Genomic DNA, 24,612 nt, shown 5'->3' with positions numbered 1-24,612 from the left:
AGCTTGCACTTTCTTTCCAACATTCCACCAAAGATGCCAATAAAAGTAGCATGCTCATAACCTAAGACATCCTCCAAATAGACTCTTTTAAGACTTATCCTCTTCGACTTCAGGATCTTTGGTAGTCTCTGTACAACGTGTGTTTGCATCATAAAAAAACAGCAAAGTGCTCGAACAAAAATGTATGTTTGCCAACAAACCCCATACAAATAAAATCCAAAAAAAGAGATTTATTTGTCCTTGCATGTGGGTAAGAGATTTACATAGCATGCATCCATGTTTCGAACGTTGCTCACCGAATCGCAATGAAAGCACCATATTTGAACAAACTTTTCATTTGTGCTAGAAGAGAAGATACCTTAAGTTCACAGACCATCTAGGACTCCCAGTTAGAGGGTGCAATAGGAATGGTGTTGCACTAATATAGTAAGCCACTGCCTTTGGAGTTATTGAGTCGACAGCTTCACCTACCCCTCTCTCTTAGGGTGAGCACATGCACAATGTAGGTAACAATCTCTTCCTTTATAAACCTTTGAAAAATTTCTCCAATGTTGGTTTTAGCTTGCCACAGTGCTTCTACAGCTCCTTTAAGATCAATTTTTGCCTAAAAGGAGATTGATATGGAGTGAGTTTTTTTTTGTACATTGCTCTATTAACCAAATTTAGTTGAAAATCTCATTTTGAAAGCTCACTGCAGACAGAGCTTTCAGAGCAAGCTTCTGGAGCGAGCCTTTTTCTTTCTCTCACTCTCTCTCCCCCTCTCCCCTCTCTCTCTCTCTCTCTCTCTATATATATATATATATATATATACTCTATATATATATATATATATATAGATGGATCTCTCTCTCTCTCTCTCTCTCTCTCTCTCTCTCTCTCTCTCTCTCTCTCTCTCTAGTTCCGGTGAAATAGCAATGCAGGCCCACCAACACGCCCACACATCCCTGTACAACTTCACCGTCTTCCCCACCGCCACTATCAGAACATCAAAGCTCCATACTTACCGTTTGACAGCGGTAGCCTGCCGTTTGCAATGGAAGCTTACATCTCAACCACATAAATTTTCTGATTTTGTGGACGTGAAAGACCGACATCTTCAATCCAAGCCTTTCGACGGTTCAAGCTGTGTATGTGCGTGAACCGATGGTTGATGCAATCCAAGAGACCGTCCCCCTTCCATCGGTTGCCTAGGCGCATGTACGCAAGCTAGATCTTTAAGGTCTCTTGGGATAGTTTCCTACGACGTTAAAACTCTCTTCTTCTTCTTCTTCTTCTTCTTCTTGCACGCACTCGTGTTCTTGTGTGCGTGTTCTTCAAAGCTCTGCAGCTTTGAATACAACAGTGCAAAGCTCCTATTCAGGAAATCAACATGGGACAAGGTCTGCTATTTGCAGATCTATCTTACACGAGCGGGATCTACGGTTGGGAGCACGTGGGCCGCCCTTTGTATCTTGAGAAACTTTGTAAATTTGGGGCTTATGTAAAGCCCACCTTACCGTTTTGAACCCACGACGTCCCCATAGCAAGCCATGTGCTCTAAACACTTCCCCTCATGCAATTAATGAAATAAATTGTAGGTGCGCGCAAATTTGGCAATTAAGAGCAATTTTGTGAATTCCGGCTGCTCTAAATGATGGCACATGATCTACACGTACCCCAATTCTGCCTTCATTTGAACATGCCCTTATAATAACGGATTCATTGTTTGTCGGCTAGACGGAGCCACCTCTCTCTAAGACTCTTCGAGGTGTTGTGGACCTTTTAAAAGCCTTAAGAATTTTAACTTACACACTTCAGCAGTCGGAGACCCTTAAAAATATTGACTTTGTCTTGACAAGGGTCTTAGCGGCTACGAGCCTATGGAAATAGGGACTATGGAGTTCGCTATTCCAGGAGTGCACATTGGAAAAGGGGTCACATATACATATATATATATATATATATATATATATATATATATATATAGATAGGAACGAGGGATGGCTATATGACAATGGTTGGGTGGAGCTTTAGGTGTGCGTTCTAGTCCCCTCTCAAAGTTCAGAGGTTGTGATATAGTGGTTGATTAGGGCCCTTCTACCTTACTAGATTTCACTTGAATACCCGAAGAGCATGTACTTTTCCAACAAATAGGCTTGCTTCTCTCTCCTAGTGTAGGAACTTACATTTGCACACCGCAAATATTTTCCTTTCCTCCTTTTCAATTAACCGTTTTTCTTGTTGCACCCACTACAATCACAATGTGGGGTTTCTGCATCGATCACTTACTACTAAAGAAAGAGATAGGACAAGTTTAACAAAGATATGCTCATAAAACCTAAAGGGAAAAGGTACCTAATACAACGAAAGCAACAAAGGTAACTTTTTGGCCGTTTGATTTATTAGATTATAATGTCCAACAAGATATGGAGAAGTATATTTTATAATCTCTATGGAAGATATTGAAGGGAGAAGGAGACAAATAGTGAACAATCCCCTTTGATGGCCAAAGAAGCTCAAAATTTTCATGCTATATTTAGGCTTGGTGTTACATCTATGCGTTGTGAAGTTTTGTCACTCAGTTATGGAACATACTTTGTGTCAACGCATCCACACCTTATCCTACAAAAACGACAAAGAAGACAAAGGGAATACAATCTAGCTAGTAGAAAATAGCGAGCAAAAGGCCATGGAAACACTGGATATTGAGGCACTAGTTAGCATACCAATAAACTACATGTGGAAAAATTGGGGAAAATGAGCAAAAGGAAGACGTTCTTCAACTAGTTGATGGAAAGCCTGCAAAACCCATGGGACTCATAAAGAGAAATGAAGTCACTAGGTGAGGGGTGGAATATATGCATACATTTGCCATCGTGGACTTTGGAAGGGACCCCAACTACAAAGTAATTTTGGGGTGGCTTTTCACGAGACAATTTATGGTTGTCCAAGATTGGGGCTATGAATACATCGATTTGCGTCATGAAGGGGGTCACAACTAATTACCAGTACATAGCAAGAATATAGATTTTGAATCAGCTACGACCATGTCCCACAAAGAATATGAGGGAGAGACAATCGTTTGCTCTTTTAGGCCAATGGAAGTGACATTTTGGCTATAAACATAGCTACCAAAAAAAAGAGCTAATTATCCCTCAGATGAACTATATATGAATTCCCAAATGATGAGTCAATTAATTCACGAGTGGATGCACATCTAGGCTACAATACATATGTACCCCATCGTTAGACCCAATTTTGTAAATGAAGATGGCTATGACATTGTGACTGTGAGGACAATTCAAGTCGTCAAGGATCGAAGACATAAGAAGAAGGAAATGTTTAATGATTCTATATTGTCTAAACTTTTGTCTGAAACAAACATAGCGCAGTCCCATGAGGAGCTAGGGGTGCTTGCGTCTCTTACGTTCAAGACAAAAATGAATCATGAGCCAATTGAATCTCCAATTTTAAAGTCGATGAGACTATGAAAAACCTATCCGAGCTACTGGTGATCTTAAAGGAAAAGGTAAAAAACCTCTTATCCCAATATGTCTAAAAACTTTGACAAGGTAAACAGAAGAGTTAAGAAGAAATCTCAAGGAGACACCACAATCAATCAAACCATTTAAATAAAACTAAACACCATCCCAAAAAGAATTCAAGAGCTAAATCTTGAGTAACCCTAGCCAAAATGTGATTCCATATGATACTTAAACCTAGGACAAATGACCGCCAACATGATGATGTAAATCCCTCATGACATAAGCCATGACACAAGTACCAAATAAGCCTATAAATTTAGCCTTCTATTCACTCATTCAAAAAGTTCAATTATCAAGAGGATTTCCAAGTCTACATTGTGTTGTTCTCTCTACTCTATTGCGCGTGCGCACACGCACACACACACATCGTGAATGCTTCACTTATATTATCCACCCTAATCTCAGCATGTGGTATCAAAGCTTGCATGGTGATTAACATCTCTTAATCACCTTTTGTAATGGAAATGGCCCATAAACTTTGAGAATAGTGTAAGTAAGTGAATTAGAGTAAGCATTTTTATGAGACTACTTTGAGAACATAGAGGGTGAACTCAATTAGTGGTAGCAACATAACCATTATACTTAATTAACTTGGCACGAACAATACTTTTGTAAGAGAGAGAGTTTAGAAAACTTCATAATAGTTGTGGACCGGATTTATGTGGAGCCGTTCCCCCCTCCAATAGGCTTTTGTATTATAAATTCTCCCATCAAGAGAGACTTGGTATAATACAATCTTTGTGTTTCTTGTGACCTTGGTGATGCTATGAAGATGGAAAGCTTCATGCATCACGAGCATAACATAAACTTTGTAAAAGCATTAACCATCCCCGGCCTCAGTCCCAAGGCCTCAAAACACTTTCGAAGGTGGAGAGAGCTAGCGGGGAATGAGGGTAGGGAAGAGGAAGAAGAAACATTCATAAGAGAAAGAAATAGTTCCTCACTTATCATCACTCTTCTTGCTAGCATACATAATAGCATAGTAATGAGATGGAGAAGGTGGCAAGCTTAAGCATTGGAACATGGCTCTTGGTTGGATTTTCATTCCATAGCCAAGAGTGTTGGTGTAGGCTCTCAACTTCAAGCTTGGAGAAGGAGATGGAGTTCTTTCACTTTCACCAAGTGAGAATGAGTGAAAAATGAGTGTGTGAGAGGGTGAACACCCCTTGCTTTCCTTGGTCGACCCCTCCTTGTAGCTCAAGTTTGAAGCTCATTGGACCCCTCTAAGCCTAGCCAATCACATGCACAATGCATTTCAAGCAACATGGGTAGCCTTTGGACAAGTATCTTCCTTAGCCCTTTGAAAGAGAGAGCTTGAAAATATCTAGATATTTGTTGAATTGAACTAGAAGCTCATTGGACCCCTCTTTAGCCAAGCCAATAGGATTCAAGCACACCATATGGCTAAGCATAGGGAGAGCTTGACATGTGTCCATATGCTCCTTGAGAAAGGGGGTGCCTTTTGGGTGAGTGGGAGGTAAGATTCCCCTAACTTTGGGTCTTTTCCCCTCCTTTATGGGGTCTCTTTTTTACTCAAGCACCTTACCCCCTATGCATGGGAAGCTTCTCAAGCACCTTCCTCATCAAGCATGACAAGCACCTCAAGCACCTTAGCTAGCAAGCACGACAAACACCTCAAGCATCTTAATCAGCAAGCACGACAAGCACCTTACTCATCAAGAATAAAAAGCAACTCAAGCACCTTAGTCACCAAGCATGACAAGCACCTCAAGCTCGGGCCGGGTTCCCACCTCAAGCACAACCCTAGCTTGCCTAAGGGCTAAGGAATTTTAACACTAACCTTTGGAGGTCTTTAATGAAGCTAACCCTAAGGTATTTTAAGCTCCATTAGATGCACATTTCTCTTTGATAGACTATCTCCTTTTGGACCCCTATTAAGATGTAACCATCTCTCCTCTTAGTCCCCTGCTGAGATAAGTCTAGAAGTACTTATTACACATTACTCTTTGGTAAATAATCTCCTTTTGGATCCCTATTGAGATTTAGCCATCTCTCCTCTTGGTCCCCTATTGAGATAAGTCTAAAAGCACTTATTACACATTGCTCTTTGGTAGATAATCTCCTTTTGGACCCCTATTGAGATGCAACCATCTCTCCTTTTGGTCCCCTTCTGAGATAGGTCTAGAAGCACATGTCTCTATTCTAACTCTTGTTCTCGTTTATTCTCCCACATTAAATGATCAGTTTAATATGAGAATACAATGTTATATGCCTCAAAGGACTCAAAATCTCAAGAGAAGAAGGCCACCTTAAGTGTACCAGTTAAGTATTCTAAATAGCATCTACCAAGTATTTGGCATTGTGTACTTTTCAAATTTTAAACTTGATGGAATGTTGTGGGATAGCTTGAAAAATCTTTAAACTATTTTTTTAATGAAGTGCATCCTATTGTGAGGAGACTTCTCTCATTCAAGTTCTTTGGTTTCATTTTTTGATGCTTCTATGGTATTGTTAACTTTTTCTTCTTAGTAATTGTCTTTATTAAGTGATCCAAACAATCAGAATGTTCTTCACATTTGGTAGTGTTACAAAACGGTGTTTTTTGAACACCCTCAATCTTGGAAACATCATACTCTTTCTAGTTAGTACTTTGTTGTACATGCAATGAAGACCATTTATCATTTTTATGGAACTGTCAAGTTGGTGGTAATCTTTGTGTCTATACTTTATACTATTTTGACATAATCAATTTATACAATTCATATTATTCACATCAAATGATGTTTTTAAACACCTCCTTTTTTTGAGACACCATCCCTAAAACCTTTGAGTGAAGTTTTAAATCATGTACTTGATGTAAAAAATCTTTATCTTAACATAGATTCTTTGGCACAAACTTATATTAAGAGTTTTTATATTGTAGTTTTATGTTAAGAAACAAATTCAAAGTTAGAATTATGATAGTTCTCTAAGTAAGTGCCTCATTTAACTTTGTATAGTTAAATAAAATACCAAATGGAATTATAGGTGCAATAGATGACATCTTATGGTCTTAGGGCCATAGGACACTCTATATTATTGTTTAGATTTTTTTAATGTTTGTGAACATAGAGCATAGAGGGTTTTTCTCACTACCATAGAGGATATCCTATGGCTTTGGGGCCACATGGTCTCAATATTGAGAGTAGAGGATTTCTTTCAATACCTTGTGGCCCCAGGTCCATAGGGTGCAAACACAGAGTATAGAGGATTTCTTACTAGCACATAGGGCACCCTATGGTCTAAGGCCATATGGTGACAACATATAGAATAAAGGGTTTCTAACTAGCATACAAGGCACACCTTGTGCACCTAGGGACATAGAGTGCCAACATAGATCATAGAAGGGTTTCTTATTGGCATCAGCAACATCTTGTGGCCCTAAGACAACCTATAGCCTTAGGGACATAGGGTGGCACATAAATAAAGTCCCATATGGATTTGAAGCACTCGATCTCTTTATACATTGAGACCAGCTAACAATCCTAACCCTATGGCCTTGAGGTCATAAAGAGACATATTTTGGATTATCTTAAAGTCATAGATATTTCTACAAAGAGCACTATATGGCCATAGGTGCAATAGATGGCATCTCATGGTCTTATAGCCATAGGATACTCTGTATTATTGTTTTGACTTTTTAAGTGTGAAATATTAGTTTGAATGTTGTTTAAATTATCATGTATTTAAAACTTGATAGCATGCTACAAAACCATGACCAAGTATTTTGTTATACATGGATTAAGGTCACCAAATTTATGGCAAGAGTGTTTAATAGTGTTTGTCTTTACATATCATCTTTTTTAATTGCTGTAATCAATATATATTCTACTTTAAAATCATATCAATTGGTGTTTTTGACACCTCATTTTTTGAGAAACTACTTCTAGAAGCATTTATTGAATTTTGAAAAGCATTGACGTCATACGAATCCTCTTTCCAAGAACTATATTGGAGGTTTATTCTTAAATTTTATAGTAGAGAAATTAAAATAGACTCATACAATCATGATAATTTATCTAAATTAAAGGCAACTAGAGCTTAGAAATCATAAAATAACACAATCCTAGCATACTCGTTTAGAATTTGGGAAACAGGATTTTCCCAAATTATCTAAAATGGTGTTAACTATCAAAAAGACTATTAAAGCACATCAAATAGAAACCCTCTTCATATCTCAAATTTTCAAGTACCATGGCTTGCCAACATCTATTGTGTTGGATGGAGATCCTAGAATGACCAGTAATATTTGGAAGGGTCTATTTGAGATTCTAAGAACTAGATTAAATTTCTCTTCGGCCTATCACCCTTAAATGGATGGCCAAAGTGAAATAGCTAATCTAACAATTATTGATCTACTAGAAGCCTATGTAATAGAAGTAGATCAACACTCTCAATGGGAGAAGTACCTACCTCTATTAGAGTACTTAAAGTACATGGGAAGATCTTTGCTGCAGATGAGTATAGCCGAGACCTAAAAGAATCTTTTCAAAAAAATAAATAGGCTATATCCATCTCTCACAAGAAAACCAAAAGGCCGCTCCTAACAAGCATAGAAGGGCCTTAACTTATATAGAAAATGATTGGGTCCTACTAAAGTTTCCCAAGGCTCATTCAAGGCAAACTACATGCAAGAATCCTACGGAACATCAAAAGTACTATGCTAATCTAACAAAAAAGTACTGTGGTCCCTTTGAAATTCTTAAGCCAATCAATGAGATGACTTATCAATTAAAGTTTCCCAACCATTGGCTCATCCATAATGCCTTTCATGTGAGCCTAGTGAAGCCTTATAAAGGAGAGCCACCAAAAAAGGACATCACAGAAGACCCTCCCAAAGTTGAAGATCAAGAAGAGGTACTTCAACTCGAGTCTGTCTTAAGACATGAAGACAAGATGCTACGACATGGTAATGTTATCCGATGATATCTTATTAAATGTAAAAAATATCCTTTTGAAGATGCTAGATGGATGCAAGAAACTCAGCTAAAGGATAGTATGCACCTTGTCAAGGTTTATAATGACTCACTTGAATAAGAAAATGTAAATATAATTTTAATGTACAAAGTTTTTGTCTTACAAGACTCTCTCTTTTCTTTATTGTGCACAAATTTAAGAGTATGCATGCTTAGGATCATGTTTGTGGTGACGACGTCTCCCAAACACCAAGCAAAACTTGTCACTCTACTTTGGAAGTGTGATATGGACTAAAGAACAAACATGCTTGTGGAAAATGGTGTCTCTCAAGCACCAAATGGACTAGTCATCCATTCTGGAATAATGCCGTAGGGTAAAAAGGGATCCTCTACCTACTATGCATTCATGGACTAATGACTATGCTTTACCTTCCTTAGCTCATAGTCAAGGACGACTATGATTTCAAGAGAGAGGCAATGCCATAAAATATAATATCTAACTTTACCAAATGAATTTGGCATGTTAATCTGATCAATTAATATGAGGAGATAAAAGGGGACCAAGAGCTAGAATATAGATATGTGCTTTTAGACATATCTCAACCAATGGCCTAAATGAGAGATGATGGTATCTCTATTAAGGGAGATGTTCTACCAAAGAGCTAGGTGCAATAAGAGCTTTAGGCTCATCTCATCAAGGGACCAAGAAGAGAGATGATTCCATCTCATTAGAGCATCCAGAAAGGAGATAGTCTATCAAAGAGCAAGGTGCACTTGATGAAGCATTAAAGACCATAGGGCTAGCTTCATTAAAGCCTCCAAGGAATAGTGTTAAAAGCCTTTAGACCTAGGACATTAAGTTCAATTTGTCATTATTTAAGGTGGGAACCTATGCCAAGAAGCTTGTGACTAAGGTGCTTATTGACTGTGCACCTTGAGGTGCTTTAAGTCAACAAGGAAAGCTACAAAAGATGGGGCAAGCCCAAAACTTGGTAGAGGAAGAGACAAAAGATGGTACACATACTCACTCACAAGGCCATGCCCTCATGGGCCATAAGGACACATGTCAGTTCCCTAGCCCTATTGCCCCCAAAAGATGCTTATTAATATTGGCTAGCCACCTTAAAGGTCCAATGAGCATTTAGATTATTAATTTTAGCATATCTTTTATTAAGAAAGGCATTTTAATTTCCAGGTAATTGCTAGGAATCCCTAAATTCCTATTGGACAGTCTACCAAGGGGTCCAATGAGAATTAAGTAGCCCATAAGCTAACTTAATTTCTATTGGCTATTTAACCTAGAGGTCCAATGAGAATTTAACTCATTTATTTAAGTGCTTGAAGATTGTGAAAATAGGGGTAAGAAGGACACTTGTCACAAGGCTACCCCTGCTTGAAATGACTGAGGCCAACCATTGGCTAGCCCCAAAAGCATCCAATGAGCATGAAGCAAGAGTAGTATCCCCAAATCAAATTCTCATCTCTCTCTCTCTCTCTCTCTCTCTCTCTCTCTCTCTCTCTCTCTCTCTCATCCCACGCCCCCAATTCACTTGCCATTGTGTGTGTGAAGCACTCAAGTCATCTCCTTTGCCAAAGCTTGATAAGAGAGAGCCTAGTAGACACACAACTTTGGGTTATGGAGTGAAAATCCAACCAAGAGACAAGCTCAAAAGCATGCTAACATCTTCTTCACCTCTATTACCTAAGCTAAGCTAAGCTATTATGAGTGATGATATGCATGTAGCTTCTTTTTCGTAAGCATACTTCTCCTTCTCTCTTCTTCCTCAATCCCTGCCAACTCTCCTCACCTTTCATGGTGTTTGAGGTCTTGTGATAGAGGCTTCGGATATTTCAAGTTCATTTCAAGTTTGCTAAGTGTTGTTAATGCAAAACCTTGGTTTATAAAGATTCCCATCTTCATAACACCAAAGAGCACAAGATTCGTAATGTACCAAGTCTCTCTTTCAATGGGAGAATCTATAATAAAAAAGCCTTTTGGAGGGGGGGCTGGCTCCAAGTAAATCCGGTACTCAACTATTGTCAATGTCTCTAATTATCTCTCTTTTTCAAGTTATTGCTCATGCCATGTTAATTAGGAAATGTGTTTAATGTTGCTCTCTCCATCCAAGCACTCTCTATATCTACAAGAAGGAATCTCCTTAATGAAATGCTCACAATGTTATCCTTGTGCTACAATCTAAGTCAATAGGAAAATTCCATTATAGCTAAAACACTAATTAATTAAGAAAATTTCTCATTGGACCTCCCTAAAGGCTATCCAATAGGTTCTAGGCACAACATATATGAGGGCAACATGGGTAGGTGCTTGACACGTGTCCTTATTGCCTCTTGAGTCTTGGGCTTGCCTTGTGTGTGTGTGTGTGTGTGTGTGTGTGTGTGTGTGTGTGTGTGTGTGTGTGTGCGCGCTCTCTCTCTCATGCCCCTACCTTTAGGAATCACCCCCTCCTTTGTAGGGATCATCTTTGATTTGAACACTATAATCATCTTGGGCATGAAGCATGACAAGCACCTTGGTCATCAAGCACAATAAGCACCTCAAGCACCTTAGTCGAATCAAGCACGACAAGCTCCTCAAGAACCTTAGTCAGCTTAAGCACGACAAGCACCTCAAGCATGACAAGCACTTAGCACGACTTTGGTGCACATTACCCTTTAATAGACAACCTCCTTTTGGAGAGTTACAATATTCTCTTCTTTAGGTTCCCTCATGAGATAGGTCTAAAAGAACAAATCTATATTCTAACTCTTGGTGCACTTTCATTCCCCCATAATAAATGATCAATTTAACATGAGAAAATCATTCGGTAAGTTGAATATTAGATTTTATCATAGGCACCTTGACCTAGGTGCCCGAGATGGAAAGTGGGGGTATGCTCACTAGCTCTGCAAGCACTCACATGTTGCAAGGGGGAGAAGAACCTGTAAAAGTGGTAGACAATAAGTCTGGGTGCGCGAAGATACCCTGGCACATTGTCGCTAAGTTCCTCTGCTTCTGATCTAAGGTTTTAAATTTTGCTATTAAACATTTAAATATCCTGCTTGAGAGCTCCATCTCTAACATGACGTCGGCAAAATTGACCAAGGCATAGTCATCAGAATCAAAATTCAATCTTCATCATCTCGCTCAATGATATCTATATCTATGTCTTTTGACTCTACAACTAGAAGAGGGCCAATTGAGTTGAAGGGTTTGATAGCCTCTACAGACACGTTAGGTCCAAAAATAGGGCTTGCAAACGTGGAGGGAGCGACTGGCACCTACAACTCGCTAAGTAAATCAGGGTAATGCCCACAATCGATGAAAGAAGCCCCAAAAAGCCTAGTGGGATAGAGGGAGGGTAGGGACACGCTACACCTAGCACACTCTTTTATTTTCAAGCAACTTTTGAAAAATTTGCAAAAGTAACAAAAATTTGCAAAACACTAAAGTGATCAAGATAGAGATAGTCACCCCTTGCAAAGAAAAGAGGTGTGTCATAAGAGTGCTAGGACAACGATGACCGTACAACAAGTTGCTCTATGATCATGATTCTTTAAAGAGGAGAGGGAAAGCTCAAGCGTCCATAGCCTGTGGAGTTGCAAATTTGCGATTGTGTATAGTAGAGAGAAATTGCCTTATTCTTACCCTAACAAAACACATTAAGGTCATGTGGGCCCGTTGACACGCGATTATGGATCCTACCAACCTTGAAGCTCTAATACCAATGTTACGTCGACATGAACCATGCTACTACAAGCGTGCACAACAAGGGCAATGATGCTAGCTCACTTTCCAATTACAAGGGAGAATGAGGTTGCTCCCTCATTCCCGAGCTTTATAGTGTGTGGCATGTAATCTACACCTAGCTCAACCTCTTTGAACGCCGGCACGGGCGCCCTCACCCATCGAACCATGAATGGCACTCGTTGATGGCATTCCGGTCACGACCTTGACCATCTCGTTGTCATCGTCACAAGCATTACAACTTAGGTGATGACCTTAGTCTAGATCTTGCACATAATTTGTCAACCTAAATTGTATCAAAAAACATGTCTTGCTTTGAGCCTTTTTTTTTTTCAAAGTTTGCCAACTTCTCTACTCTAAAACTCTTAGTTGTGAGGTGTAGGGATCAGTCTTAATAGTTCTCAACATGCTTTTTCATGGTTCCAAGAAGAATCGAATGCTCGAATCAAAATTGATGCCCTAATTACAAGAATTTACCAATTGTGTTCTTTAAAATAAAATCTTGAACTTCATGATTCTTTCGGTAGCTTTCTGAAATCTAAAGGCAACTTTGATTTCATAGGTGTATTCAATAACATAAAGAGAATTTTCCTTGAGTTTTGGGGACACAAAGAATCGTTGATTTTTTCAATTTTGTGGAGTCAAACCCATTTTAGTGTATTAGAAGGGCTTTGATTCCCACTAACACCCCATATAGCTTACTATAAAAAGAATAGTTGATTTTTTCAATCTAGTGAAATACCCATTCTATTGTAGCTAATAAAGTTCTATAAAAATTGATAATTTCCTAGGCCAATTGCAAAGACTTTGTAGGTAATAACACATCTAATTACAATATTCAATTTTGTGTGTGTGTGTGTGTGTGTGTGTATATATATATATACTAAATTATGTGGAACTTTAGAGGTTATAGAGGAAAAGCCTAGATATTTTTCCTTAGTGAGAGCTTTAATATTTTTCTTTTGACATTCTCTAGAACCATTAAAAAACATATATATTGAAAATATTAAGGTCAAAAAGTGATTTCGACTGGCGCATTGATGCAAAGCTTAGACGTCTTCAAGAAAAACTTTAAGTAACATATACAATGACTCATCTCACATAATCATGCCAATCTATATTGCATCATCAAACAATGTTTTGCTACCATCCAAATAATACCTAGCTTATATTTTGGCACACATTTGCAGATAAAATGTTACGTCGGTTTTCAAAGGGAATTTCTTTTAGTGGTTAAGGTGAGGGCTTTAAGCTCATCCACTATGGTTCAACCCCTGAGAGATGTGGGTGTGGGTGAGTGGGCGCAATCCTGTAAAACTAGCCAAGGCAAGCGAAGCCTTGGTAAAAAAAAAGATGTTACATTGGTTAAATTTCTTGCAAAATGGTCTTGTATTTGTTAAAGATATTGCGCGCACACACACACAGACACACACACACACACACACACACACACATATATATATATATATATATATATATATATATATAGGCATCCGAGGTTTCATTTCCTACGCCACCAAATGATGTGGATAGAGTCAGAACATCTTGGAAGACTTTTATTAAAGAGGTACTATCAACATTTGGTATGTAACCTTATTATGTAGGTGGGTGATACTAGCCAAGCCTTAGATAGCTGCAAAGTCTTAGGAAATAATGTTGAATTCTTTTAATACAATTGGACATTTGATAACTAAACAACATCAATGCCATGTTTTCAAGACAAAGGGAACCACTGTTGGTAGAAACAAATTTATGCTTGGTACTAGATAAAATTATATCCTAGTTAAAGCTTTCCAAGTCCTTTATGTATGCTAATTAATTGCTAGAAACATTTTGAGACTTATAAGCAACAATAATATTTACTATAAACATTTTGATCTAGTCACGAGTCTGGATATGATTTGACAAAGATTATGTGAAGCAAGTAAAGATGGTACTTTTTAATTGATATTGGTGCCTTGTAGCGAAAGCCATGAGTTTCATGAGCACATGCTGGAAACAATATTTATTGAGTCCATCCATTGTCAATTCATATCAATGAAAAGAAGATGTTGCTAGTGTCCTACATTCAAGACCATTTGATGTCCCTAATCATTGGTTTGCAAAAAGTAGTTTTTCCAATCCACATAGATGCCCTCGACGATGAGTGCTGTGATCTTGGAAGGATCATGTGTCTCGCTCTCAAAACACTTTAGATAGGTGCTTCAATCCACAAAAGTAGGAAAATCTTCACTCTCCACATAGAGTAGGTTTAGGCCAAATGGTGTAATATTAGATAGCATGTATGCCATTATGAGACGCCCAACTCTGCCATTGCCATCATGGAATGGATGGATTGACTCAAACTTCTTACAAAAGAACCCTCCAAGCTTTAGAAGGTTGGAAACTCTAGTTTCAGGGCTCGTTTCGAAGGAAATGAGCATCTTCTTGGTCTCTTCAACCAAGAGATTCAACTCTATGGGTATCTTGGAGTAGGAGAGCTAGGTATGTTTTGCTTGATTGTCTATGAAAGTGAATGCTGAACACTTTCTAAATTTCCCGGCATCATACCATTCCTCAGTATCATCAAAGAGTGCCAAATGCAAACTCTTGATAAAGCTAGTGTCAAGCATTGGTTGTGGCACGGCTGATCTTTGGAGGGCGATTTTGGTTGCCTTGTATATATTCAACGTCGACTTCTTATTTGCATAGCCGTCAAAGGATTCATCCTTTGGAAGAAAAAGTGTCTCACAATCATTCTCTGCAAGAAAGAGCGCCTTTCTTGTTGCACCTAGAGAGGGGAGACCTGCATAGTCAATCCTACATTGTTTGGCTTCTATTTGTTTGAAAAATTCGAAGAGAATTTATGTAGAAAATCTTTGGTTTGTCCCCAACACTATCCAATCCTTCACCTTTGATGCTTGCTGTAGAGAACACAAATTTTGCTATGGTATCATATTTGCATTGTTTGTTGATGGCCTCCTTATGCTCCTCTAATAACAATGCAAACCTTTGTAAGTATTCTTTGATGTGAGCAACCATATTTGATGTAGCCTTTGGCTCAGATGGAGCACATCGCCAACGAGGATACTCGGTGGGACAAAAGAGCATGTCAATGAGAGGAAGTGTCAATCTTGTAGATGGATCATGCAGGTTATTCCAGCTAGCCGTGGAATGCACAGGTCGAGACTCCAATTCTATTTCCATTGGATTTGTGACAATGTAATATATAGGGAAAAGCAAAGGTGGAAAAGCTGCAGCAAGATTGCAAAAGCACAAAGGGGCACAAAAGCTACGAAATGGTTAACGTCTCAAAGTGATCTCAAAAGAGAATTGTGTACATACAAAAAGAAAGAAGTTGAAATTATAATCCAACAAAAGCATTAAAACAAGCACAAAATTATCAATTAGCATACAAAATGGGAGGTTATATAGGCTGCTTGTGCACGCGGGCCTTCACGAGAAGGAAAAAGCTACAAAACAAGGCGTGAACCAAAAGGTCACGAACCCCAACGTCAACTTGCGTGAGCAGAGTTTTGTGTGTGTGTGTGTGTGGGGGGGGGGGGGGACATGGGTGTTCTTCGTTTAATCACGTGCAGCATTATAAATTAGGAGTACAGCTTCTACTTTGTGCACGCTTTGTTGCTTGGGATAAGCTAGCTGACCGAATCAGATCAGAGAGGATCTTGCATGAAAGTAAGAAATCAAGAGATTATTAACTAGCCGACCGGCCTTGAATCGAAGAAATGCCAAATTCGTTTGCTCATGAGACCTTAACTACAACGTATAAGTCGGTAAGCATGATCAAAATATTTAAGGAAGAAAGATAAATTTCACTACAAAGTGTTAATTAAACTACTGCTATCATTGGAGGTGGAGAGGATTATATGGCCTTGGTAGAGAGGAGCCATTAATTAATGAAATATCTGACATGCAATATGGTAGCAATATGGCAGGTTGGGGTGCCGAGGTGGCGATGCTTTGCACAATATACAGTTAGTCAAATTATACAGAAGCATATTAGGTGAAATGTGGCCAATCCTACTACAACTAGTGTCGTCGGCTTAATTTTTGCAAGATTAGGTGATTGTAAGCAAGATTAGGAGAGATGCTCACCCTTCCACTGTTGAATGCATCAAGACAAATCTAGCTCTAGCTTATAATAAAGCTGTGTAAAATTGCACGAGCGGCACCTTATAGTGATTGAGCAAGGTGCAGAAACGGGATGACGTAGGCCGTGAATACTGCACACAATTAGGAGTTCAAACCAATGGATGGAGGCAATTGCACTAGTTACAACAACAAAACGTTAATTATGAGAGAGCAAACAAGCAACGAGAGCTATGCCTGCCACTAGCAAAAAAATAGCGCCCTTAACGTGTTGATTACAACTTGAAGACTAATTACACATTCTTTACAGCCTCATTTGCCGTTGTAGTAGTCATGTTATTTGCAGTGCAGTACCTACAAGGCGAACGAGCCGACTTAACTGATTCGTTTTATAGAAACGTAAAACCAACGTTGTTTCATCTAACCTAGCTTGATAAAGGTAGCTAATATCATCCGTATGCCTCACATTTTTCTTCAAATATTTCTCTTTTAGCTAAGTACGATGTCATTTGCTCTCATTTATTTAGATTTTCTCATCTTTGTTCTAGTAAATCTACTTTTGTTGTTCAATCGTGCCATCCTATTTCTTTACTCATTGAGAAAGGATACTCATTCAAAAGAATCATGAAAAATGTTCGTTCATTTTTGCATTGTAGTAAGTTTATTTTTAGTGTTTCTTCCTTTGGAATGTTCAGGATAATCAATAATAAATTCAATAAAAGTAGGGAGCCTAAAAGCCCACTTATTGTTTGACTTAGTAACACACTATTTTGTTGTTTTGATCTCTAGTGCTTCTAGTAGTTTTACTCTAGCTTGACAAATGCTAGCCTTCATCATCGCTGAGCATGCCCATCACCTCAAGAGGGTGATAGAAACTCAGCTCATTGGTTTTGTAGATCGAGTACGTTCAAAGCATGAATGACCTCTATAGAGACTCTATACAAACCTGCACCTACTCTTGGGCATTGACAACGTGAGTAGGAATGTCATAGATGTTTTCCAAGCTATGCATGATAAAGGTGATAATCTTATTCTTCCTGTTTGGACAAGTAGAGAAGTTGAGGTCCATTTTGTCAAGTTTGAATCTTTGTACTTCTTTGGTTATTTGCAAGCCTCCTCTTCGTAGGTTTGTAGTAGTATTCATTTTTTGATTTTGTATTTAGCTCACGCTAGGACTTAAGAATTTGTTCCTTTAGAAGCTGTTGTGTGAAGTTTGATTTCTAGGATAAAGGTTTTAAGATGTCTTTTCCTTTTTTGTTTACAGTTGAGTACTTGTTTTGAGTTTTAGCCAAGTAAGCTGCGTCGACTTATTTTATGTGTCGCTCTTCTAAAAACATTTTTACATTAATAATGTTGTGTTTTATCTAAGTTTGTTTATAGCGAATAATTTAGGTTGTTCTTTTTTTTCTCTTTTCTTTTCTTGAGTCCCTTGCTTTTATAGTGTTATGAGTGCTTTATTCCCTCTTATAATTTGTGAGTTTAGACTATTCTAAACTTATGAAGGTATATCTCCCTCAAAGCTTGAAAATTACCTGGAGATTTTGCTTGTGCTCCTCCAAGGACTTGGAGTAGATGATGATATCATCGAAGGATACTCCAATGAATTTGCGATAGGGTCTGAAGATTTTCTCCATTAAACGATTGAACATGGCTGGTGCATTAGTCAAGCCAAAAGGCACGAGTAGATATTTATAAACACCAAACATTGTATAGAATCGGTCTTTACTATATCTCCATTCACTATCCTTGTTTGATGATAGCCACTTTTAAGGTCAATCCTATTGAAGTAGGTCGAACTTTCTAGCTCAAATAGATCTTCTACACGTGGTATGGGAAATCTAGTTTTTATAGTGATATGGTTTAGCACTCGATAGTCCACACACATGCGATATGTACCATCTTTCTTTTGCACTAAAAGGAATAGAGAACAAAAGGGAAAGGAGCTAGGCGTCACCATCCCTTTGTCTACCAATTCTTGTCTTGCCTCATGATCTCCTCTTGTTGAGCTTGGGAAAATTGATAAGGAGGCTTGTTAGGCGGTAGCCTTGGACACGAAGCCTCAATTTCCCAATCAAGAGAGTAACTGCATCTTCTTGCCCCTTGAAGGCTCCATCGGCTACAACAATATCTCCCATCTCATGAGCTTGAATCCATAACTTGCTGGTCAACTCCATTGATATGAAATTGTAAGTAGAGCCAGGTCAAACAAGATGAAGGCATCATTCTCTCTTACTTTTCCCCAAGCATAGGAGAGAGGTGATCCTTTTCAATGAGCATCCTCTTTTGGAGCTTCAATCGTGGAAGCTATAGGAGTCTCATTACAGGCATTTCTTTTGGGACAAGAACGATAGCCATGTCCTTTCTCCCAACACTTAAAGCATTTGTGGTCCTTGCAAAAATCTTCTAGCTCTTCGGGATAGAGTTTATTTTACCTTTGTAAACTCCCTTCTCCTTGGACTGATTATTGTTGTTGTTGTTGTTGTTGGAATTACCTTGGAAAGAGTTTTGGGCATTTTTCTTCCCCTTTGCATCATTTCAATCTTTGTTTTCCATGGTCTTGGCATTTCTTTTAGCCCCTTGTTGAAAATTGATGCACGAAGCAACCATAGTGTGGTGGATTACTTTGATGATAGAACCAGGCCGTTGGGAGTTGATATACTCGGCCATTTCTTCAGGTAATCCCACACATAATTGTTACTTTTTCTCGGCGAAGTCTATCTTTTGAAAGACGGTAGCCTTGAGATGTAAATCCCAAAACTTGTCCACATATTTGTGTATAGACTCGTTGGAGAGTTCATTGCCATGAAGGCTAGCCCACCATTGACGAGAAGATTTTTTGGAAGTGCATAGCTACATGATGTAGCTTGGAGGACTCTGTGTGAATCCCTCATCTCCAAAGTCCACGTCGAATTGTTGGATGAAGTCCAATACTTTGTAAGTGGCACCAAAGGTGCCTACATAGGTAAGGAAAGAGATACTCTTTCCTCCCTCTTTGACTTTCTTGAGATTTTGAGACCTTCGCCATGCAGGGTAGGATTTGTGATGTCCTCTCCTCTTGTATTTTCTAGGAGAATAGCTATTGCTTTCATTGGAAGAGGAGGAAGGTGAAGAATAAGGAGAAGAGGGTGACCTCTTTCTTTCCTTTTTCTTCCTTTGTTTCCTCTCTTCCTTTTTGGAGTGACAAGGAGTAGGACTATGGGTTGACTGTTTCCTTCATGGAGCCACATCTCTAGAGGAACTTAGTGATTCACTTCTTTCTTGTTCTTTGGATTCCTCCTCTCTTATGGGAGAGAGTCTTCTTTTTGGAGTCTCATCAAGAGGCCTCCTAAGCTCTCTCTCCTCTTGGAGAGGAAGGGAAATCCCATAAGCATGAAGTTGTTGAGTAACTTCGGCTTGCAAAGTAGAGTTGCCCATAGCTTGTTGCAACCTAGTAACAAGATAATTTAACAAATATGGAGTTATCATCATTAGCACCTTCATGTGCAAAATCAAAGTTGTCAATATTCATTCTACTCTCTTGGTTATTGTCAGCCCTGCTAATTAAACTTAGGTATAAATTACTTTGTGCTTTGGTACTGAGGCGGTCCAGGGCGGGCAACAAGAAGAGTGGCCTCTAAGCACCCTTCTAGGCTTCCGTGCTGCTCAATTGGGTTGGGGTTGGAAAAAACAACAAACACACACACAAACCCACAACCTAACCCCACACAAATTTGGGGCACCACCTAGTTTTGGATGAGAACTAGGACGCGTAAAGAGAGAGAGAGAGAGAGAGAGAGAGAGAGAGAGAGAGAGAGAGAGAGAGAGAGAGAGAGAGCTCAGGATGCTTTGAAATGTTCGACAGTGATCAAGCAAACACAATTATATATGTAAGAAAAAGAGAGAAGGGGGAGGGGGTGCTTGTTGCATTAATACCTTCTTACGAATCTGTCATGACCAATCAAAGTGAGATTAGTATTTGTTCAACATAGCTTGAGTAAATTACACCACAACACATCACAAGAAAAGCCACCCAATCACTGTCTTAAGGCCAGGGGAGTCCTCTCCACCCTATCGCCCTCTTACAATATGTGGGATTTATGGCTAAATTGATGACAACACCCAGAGACAAGCTATCAAGAACTTTAAAAAAACACCGAGACACTTACACATCATTGTTGTCCATTACTTCACGTTGGAAGAGAGACAAAGTATCCAAGCTTAGTCCAAATCCACCCTCCTTGATTCAACAAATGTTGGGCTTACACTAGTAGGAGAAATGATAGATTTCCTACTCTCAATTGAATGATCACTTTCTCTTACAATGGCATAGAGTTCCCTTGCTAATCACCCCTAATACAACACATGCATATGCATAAGACAATGAGCTTCCACTCAAGAGCTCCTTCTAGAGAGGTTGACCTTGGATTCTCAAGCTATAGCATAGTGCTCTTGCTTATGGCTCCCCCCTTTGTGCTAGCTACACCCTCCTTTTATAGCAATTTTGAAGGCTAGGGTTACTCCTCTAACCATGGTTGGGTTATATTTTCAGCACTTATCTAATTTCTTTTGCTTGGAATTATCAAGAAGTTGGTGTGGATAGATGAAGAAGAGAGAGAGAGAGAGGAGAGAAGTGGAGGTGATAGGACTTTTCATAGTAGGTTAGTGTTAGTAAATTAGTAGAGTTAGTATTTTTATTGATTTACAAATGGAATTGGATATTTACAATGGGAGTATCCATGTAGGATACAAATAAGGAAGAAAAAACTCTTAATAGGTAAGAAAACATGGATTTCTTACAATGTTGATGCTCCAAGTGTCTTGAGTAGGGTCAATTTTGACGCTTGTTGACGGTCCACTAGCTTTGACGGTACGTTTTTTCTCCACTCTTGACCTTCTTTGGAAGCCAAGGTAAGTGAACATGAGTAATCAATCACCATAATGATGTCTTTCAAGAGAAGAGGCTGAATTTTGTGGTTTTTTTTATAGATATGGGTAATATGGATGAGGAAAAATGAGACTAGGTGGTCAATTTTGGAATGGAAGTGTGTGTAGGAGACATGAGTTCACCATGGTTTCTCTTATTCTTCAAGGTTGAGAAGAAGGTGAGTAGGGTGCAGAGAGGAGTGGTGAGAGAGGTAGGGATGATGAGTGGAGAAGTGTGTGTGAAAGAGGAAAATGCTAAAGTGGAAGAGGGAGTGTGGCTGCATAGCATGGGCAAACTGGGGTCCACCAATAAAATCATAGCTCACAGCTCGTAGCTCAAAAAAATATGCAAAACATTGAGGTAAAATTTCAGCTCACGAGCTACAACTTTTGTTTGTATCACCTTTTCAAATTCGGGGAGCATGTGATCTTTAAAAATTCAGCAAAACCGACTGTTTTTTCCACTGTACAAAGTCCTTGTGAGGTCCTTCTTTGGATGATTCTTTTGAATACCTCCAAGAGTGAGCCCCCCATAGTGCATGCATGCATGCCACATACCCTTGACCTTATTTGGTAGGTCTATAATTGAAGATATTATTGAGATCATGATATAAGTGAATAGTACAACTAAGAAAATCAAATATTGAGGGGTCTAAAAAAATATGTACATGTCAAATATAAATAATATAGGTGGAAAAATAAAGGGGTCAAAATAAATCTCTCTCATTATAAGTCTACCATAAAAAGATGAATATTTTTGGTGGTCTAATTTATGAGAGTAATAGAGAATAGATGTAGGAAGGAAAAAATGACAATAGTGAAAAAATATACACATAAATAAACTAGTTTCTTTGGATTTTTGTTGGGATGGAGTTACACCAAAAATAAGAGAAGCTTGCATGAAATTATTTTTATATGGAATAAAGAGTACGCAAAATGATAAGAAAAAATATGGTAATGTTGAGTCAATGTTTATAGCATAAATAACACACCATAGGTAGAAATATTTAAATAAATACCAAAATAATTATGAAAAATCCTTTTATTTAGGCCCTATGTACAATGAAATGTTTACACACAAATGGGCCATAATATACTTATATTTTTTATATTCTTGGCTCAACTAGCCCAGTGACTAGCTAATTAAGGGTTTTTAAGGAGATATGGGAAAAGTCCCCTAACTCACACACACCTATATACAGTGAAATGGTAAGGATAGCCATAGTGTTTGGATGATTTTGGTAGGGTGGGTTAACTCACTATAGCAATTACGGAGAGCTGAAAAACGGCTATCAGTACCATCAGAAAACTTAGTTGCTACTCTTCTTACCTTTGAAAATTAGTTTTCAAGCACCCACACCCGTGGTTTAGACACTTTTGATTGCAAACACTAGTGGAGAGGGTCTAACATTTCTCGGTTGATTATGGTTCCTGTTGAGGTTGCTAGTATCTCAATAATGGTTAAGCCAAAGGCAAGCCCCGAGAGACTCCATTTTTAGACTATAGTTCCCAGCGGTGTACCTCCAACTCAATCCTTTTCAACCAAGATAATAGATCCATGTCCCACTTACCATATTGCAATGAACAGGTCCAACCTTTCATGGACAACTTAAGGACCTCTCTTCTTAATTAAGAAAAGAGAAACCAATAGCTCTGATACCAACATAATGGAAATGGCCTATGAACATTGAGAATAGAGGAATTAAGAGAATTATAGTGAGCGTTTTTTTTTAGGTTACTTTGAGAACATAGAGGGTAAACTTAATTAACGGTAGCAACACAACCATTATACTTAATTAACTTGGCATGAACAATACTTTTGCAAGAGAGAGAATTAGAGAACATGACAATAGTTGAGGACCAGATTTATGTGGAGTCGGTCCCCCCCTTCAATAGGCTTTTGTATTATAGACTCTTCCATAAAGAAAGACTTGGTACAATATAATCTTTGGGTGAAAGCATGTTAACCTGTCATGCTTTTTCATGTCCCGGACAATGCTAACTAGCACAATTTTGACATATGCTAACTAGTACAATAACTTGAGCTACATCTCCAAGATCTATGACATATGATATATCAATAGAAAGCACTTGAAACAAGAATCCAAATGTACAACCTCCGACAAATTTTGATATTATTTGTAAAAAATTTACCGGACGCCCAACTTTTTGAAGATGTGCTAACGTGAAACTGCTAACTAGCACAAAAAGCGCGACAGGTTAACATGCTTTCAGCCCTTTGTGTTCCTTATGACCTAGGTGATACAATGAAGATGAAAAGCTTCATGCATCACGAGAATAACATGAACTTTGTAAAAACATCAACCATCCCCGGCCTCAGTCCCAAGGCCTCAAACACCTTTGAAGGTGGAGAGAGCTAGCGGGGAATGAGGGTAGGAAAGAGGAATAAGAATTAACATAGGAGAAAGAGATAGTTCCTCACTTATCACCAATCTTCTTGCATAGCATAGCATAATAGCATAATAATAATGATGAAGAATATGGAAAGCTTAAGCATTAAAGCATGGCTCTTGGTTGGATTTTCATTCCATAGTCAAGAGTGTTGGTGTAGGCTCTCAACTTCTCAACAATCTTGGAGAAGGCGATGGAGCTCTTGCACTTTGCCAAAGTGAGAATGAGCATGCGAGTGTGTGTGAGAGATAGTATACCCCCAAGCACACCCCAACTTGCTTTGTTCGACCCCCCCCCCCCGTAGCTCATGTTGGATGTTGATTGGACACCTACAAGCCTAGCCAATCACGTGCATAGTGTATATCAAGCAACCATGCTAGTCTTAGGGCAAGTGTCCCTCTTTCCCCTTTGAGAGAGAGGACTTGATAAATGCATAAACAATTAATGAAATTAGCTAAAAGATTATTGGACCCCTTTAGAGGACAACCAATAGGCTTTAGGTACCTAATGAGGGCAACATGGAGAGGAACTTGACATGTGTCCTTATTGCTTCTTTAGACTAGGGTTGCCTTGTGTGAGGGTGTGTGTGTTCTCTCTCATGTCCCTACAGTTAGGGCTCGCCTCGCGATGAGTAGGGATCTTGGTTGACTTTGGGAACACCTTAAGCCCCTCAAGCACCTTAGTCATGGAGTACCTTAAGAACCTTAGTCATAAAGCACCTCAAGCACCTCAGTCAGCAAGCATGAAAGCACCTCAAGTGTTACCATTTAGATGTGGTAGTGATGTGTGTGAACACACTAGGACCGCCGGGGCATTTTTTTCCTCTTTAGGAGGTTTTCCCCCCCGTGCATTGTATACACGCCCATCACTCTAGGGCCATCTATCTTTCAATTGCACGTTAAGTAACATACTCTCTATTGTCTGCCTTGAGCTTCCTTCGTCTTCTCCAAGTTGTGTGCGTTTCTCTGTAACCCTAATTCCAACAATTGGTATCAAAGTAGGTTGCGTCCTCCCGGGCTCAGTC

The sequence above is a fragment of the Adiantum capillus-veneris genome, chromosome 20, assembly GCF_014529385.1.
Source record: "Adiantum capillus-veneris isolate H3 chromosome 20, ASM1452938v2, whole genome shotgun sequence".
Lineage (NCBI taxonomy): Eukaryota > Viridiplantae > Streptophyta > Polypodiopsida > Polypodiales > Pteridaceae > Adiantum > Adiantum capillus-veneris.
This window is presented reverse-complemented; position numbering follows the sequence as displayed.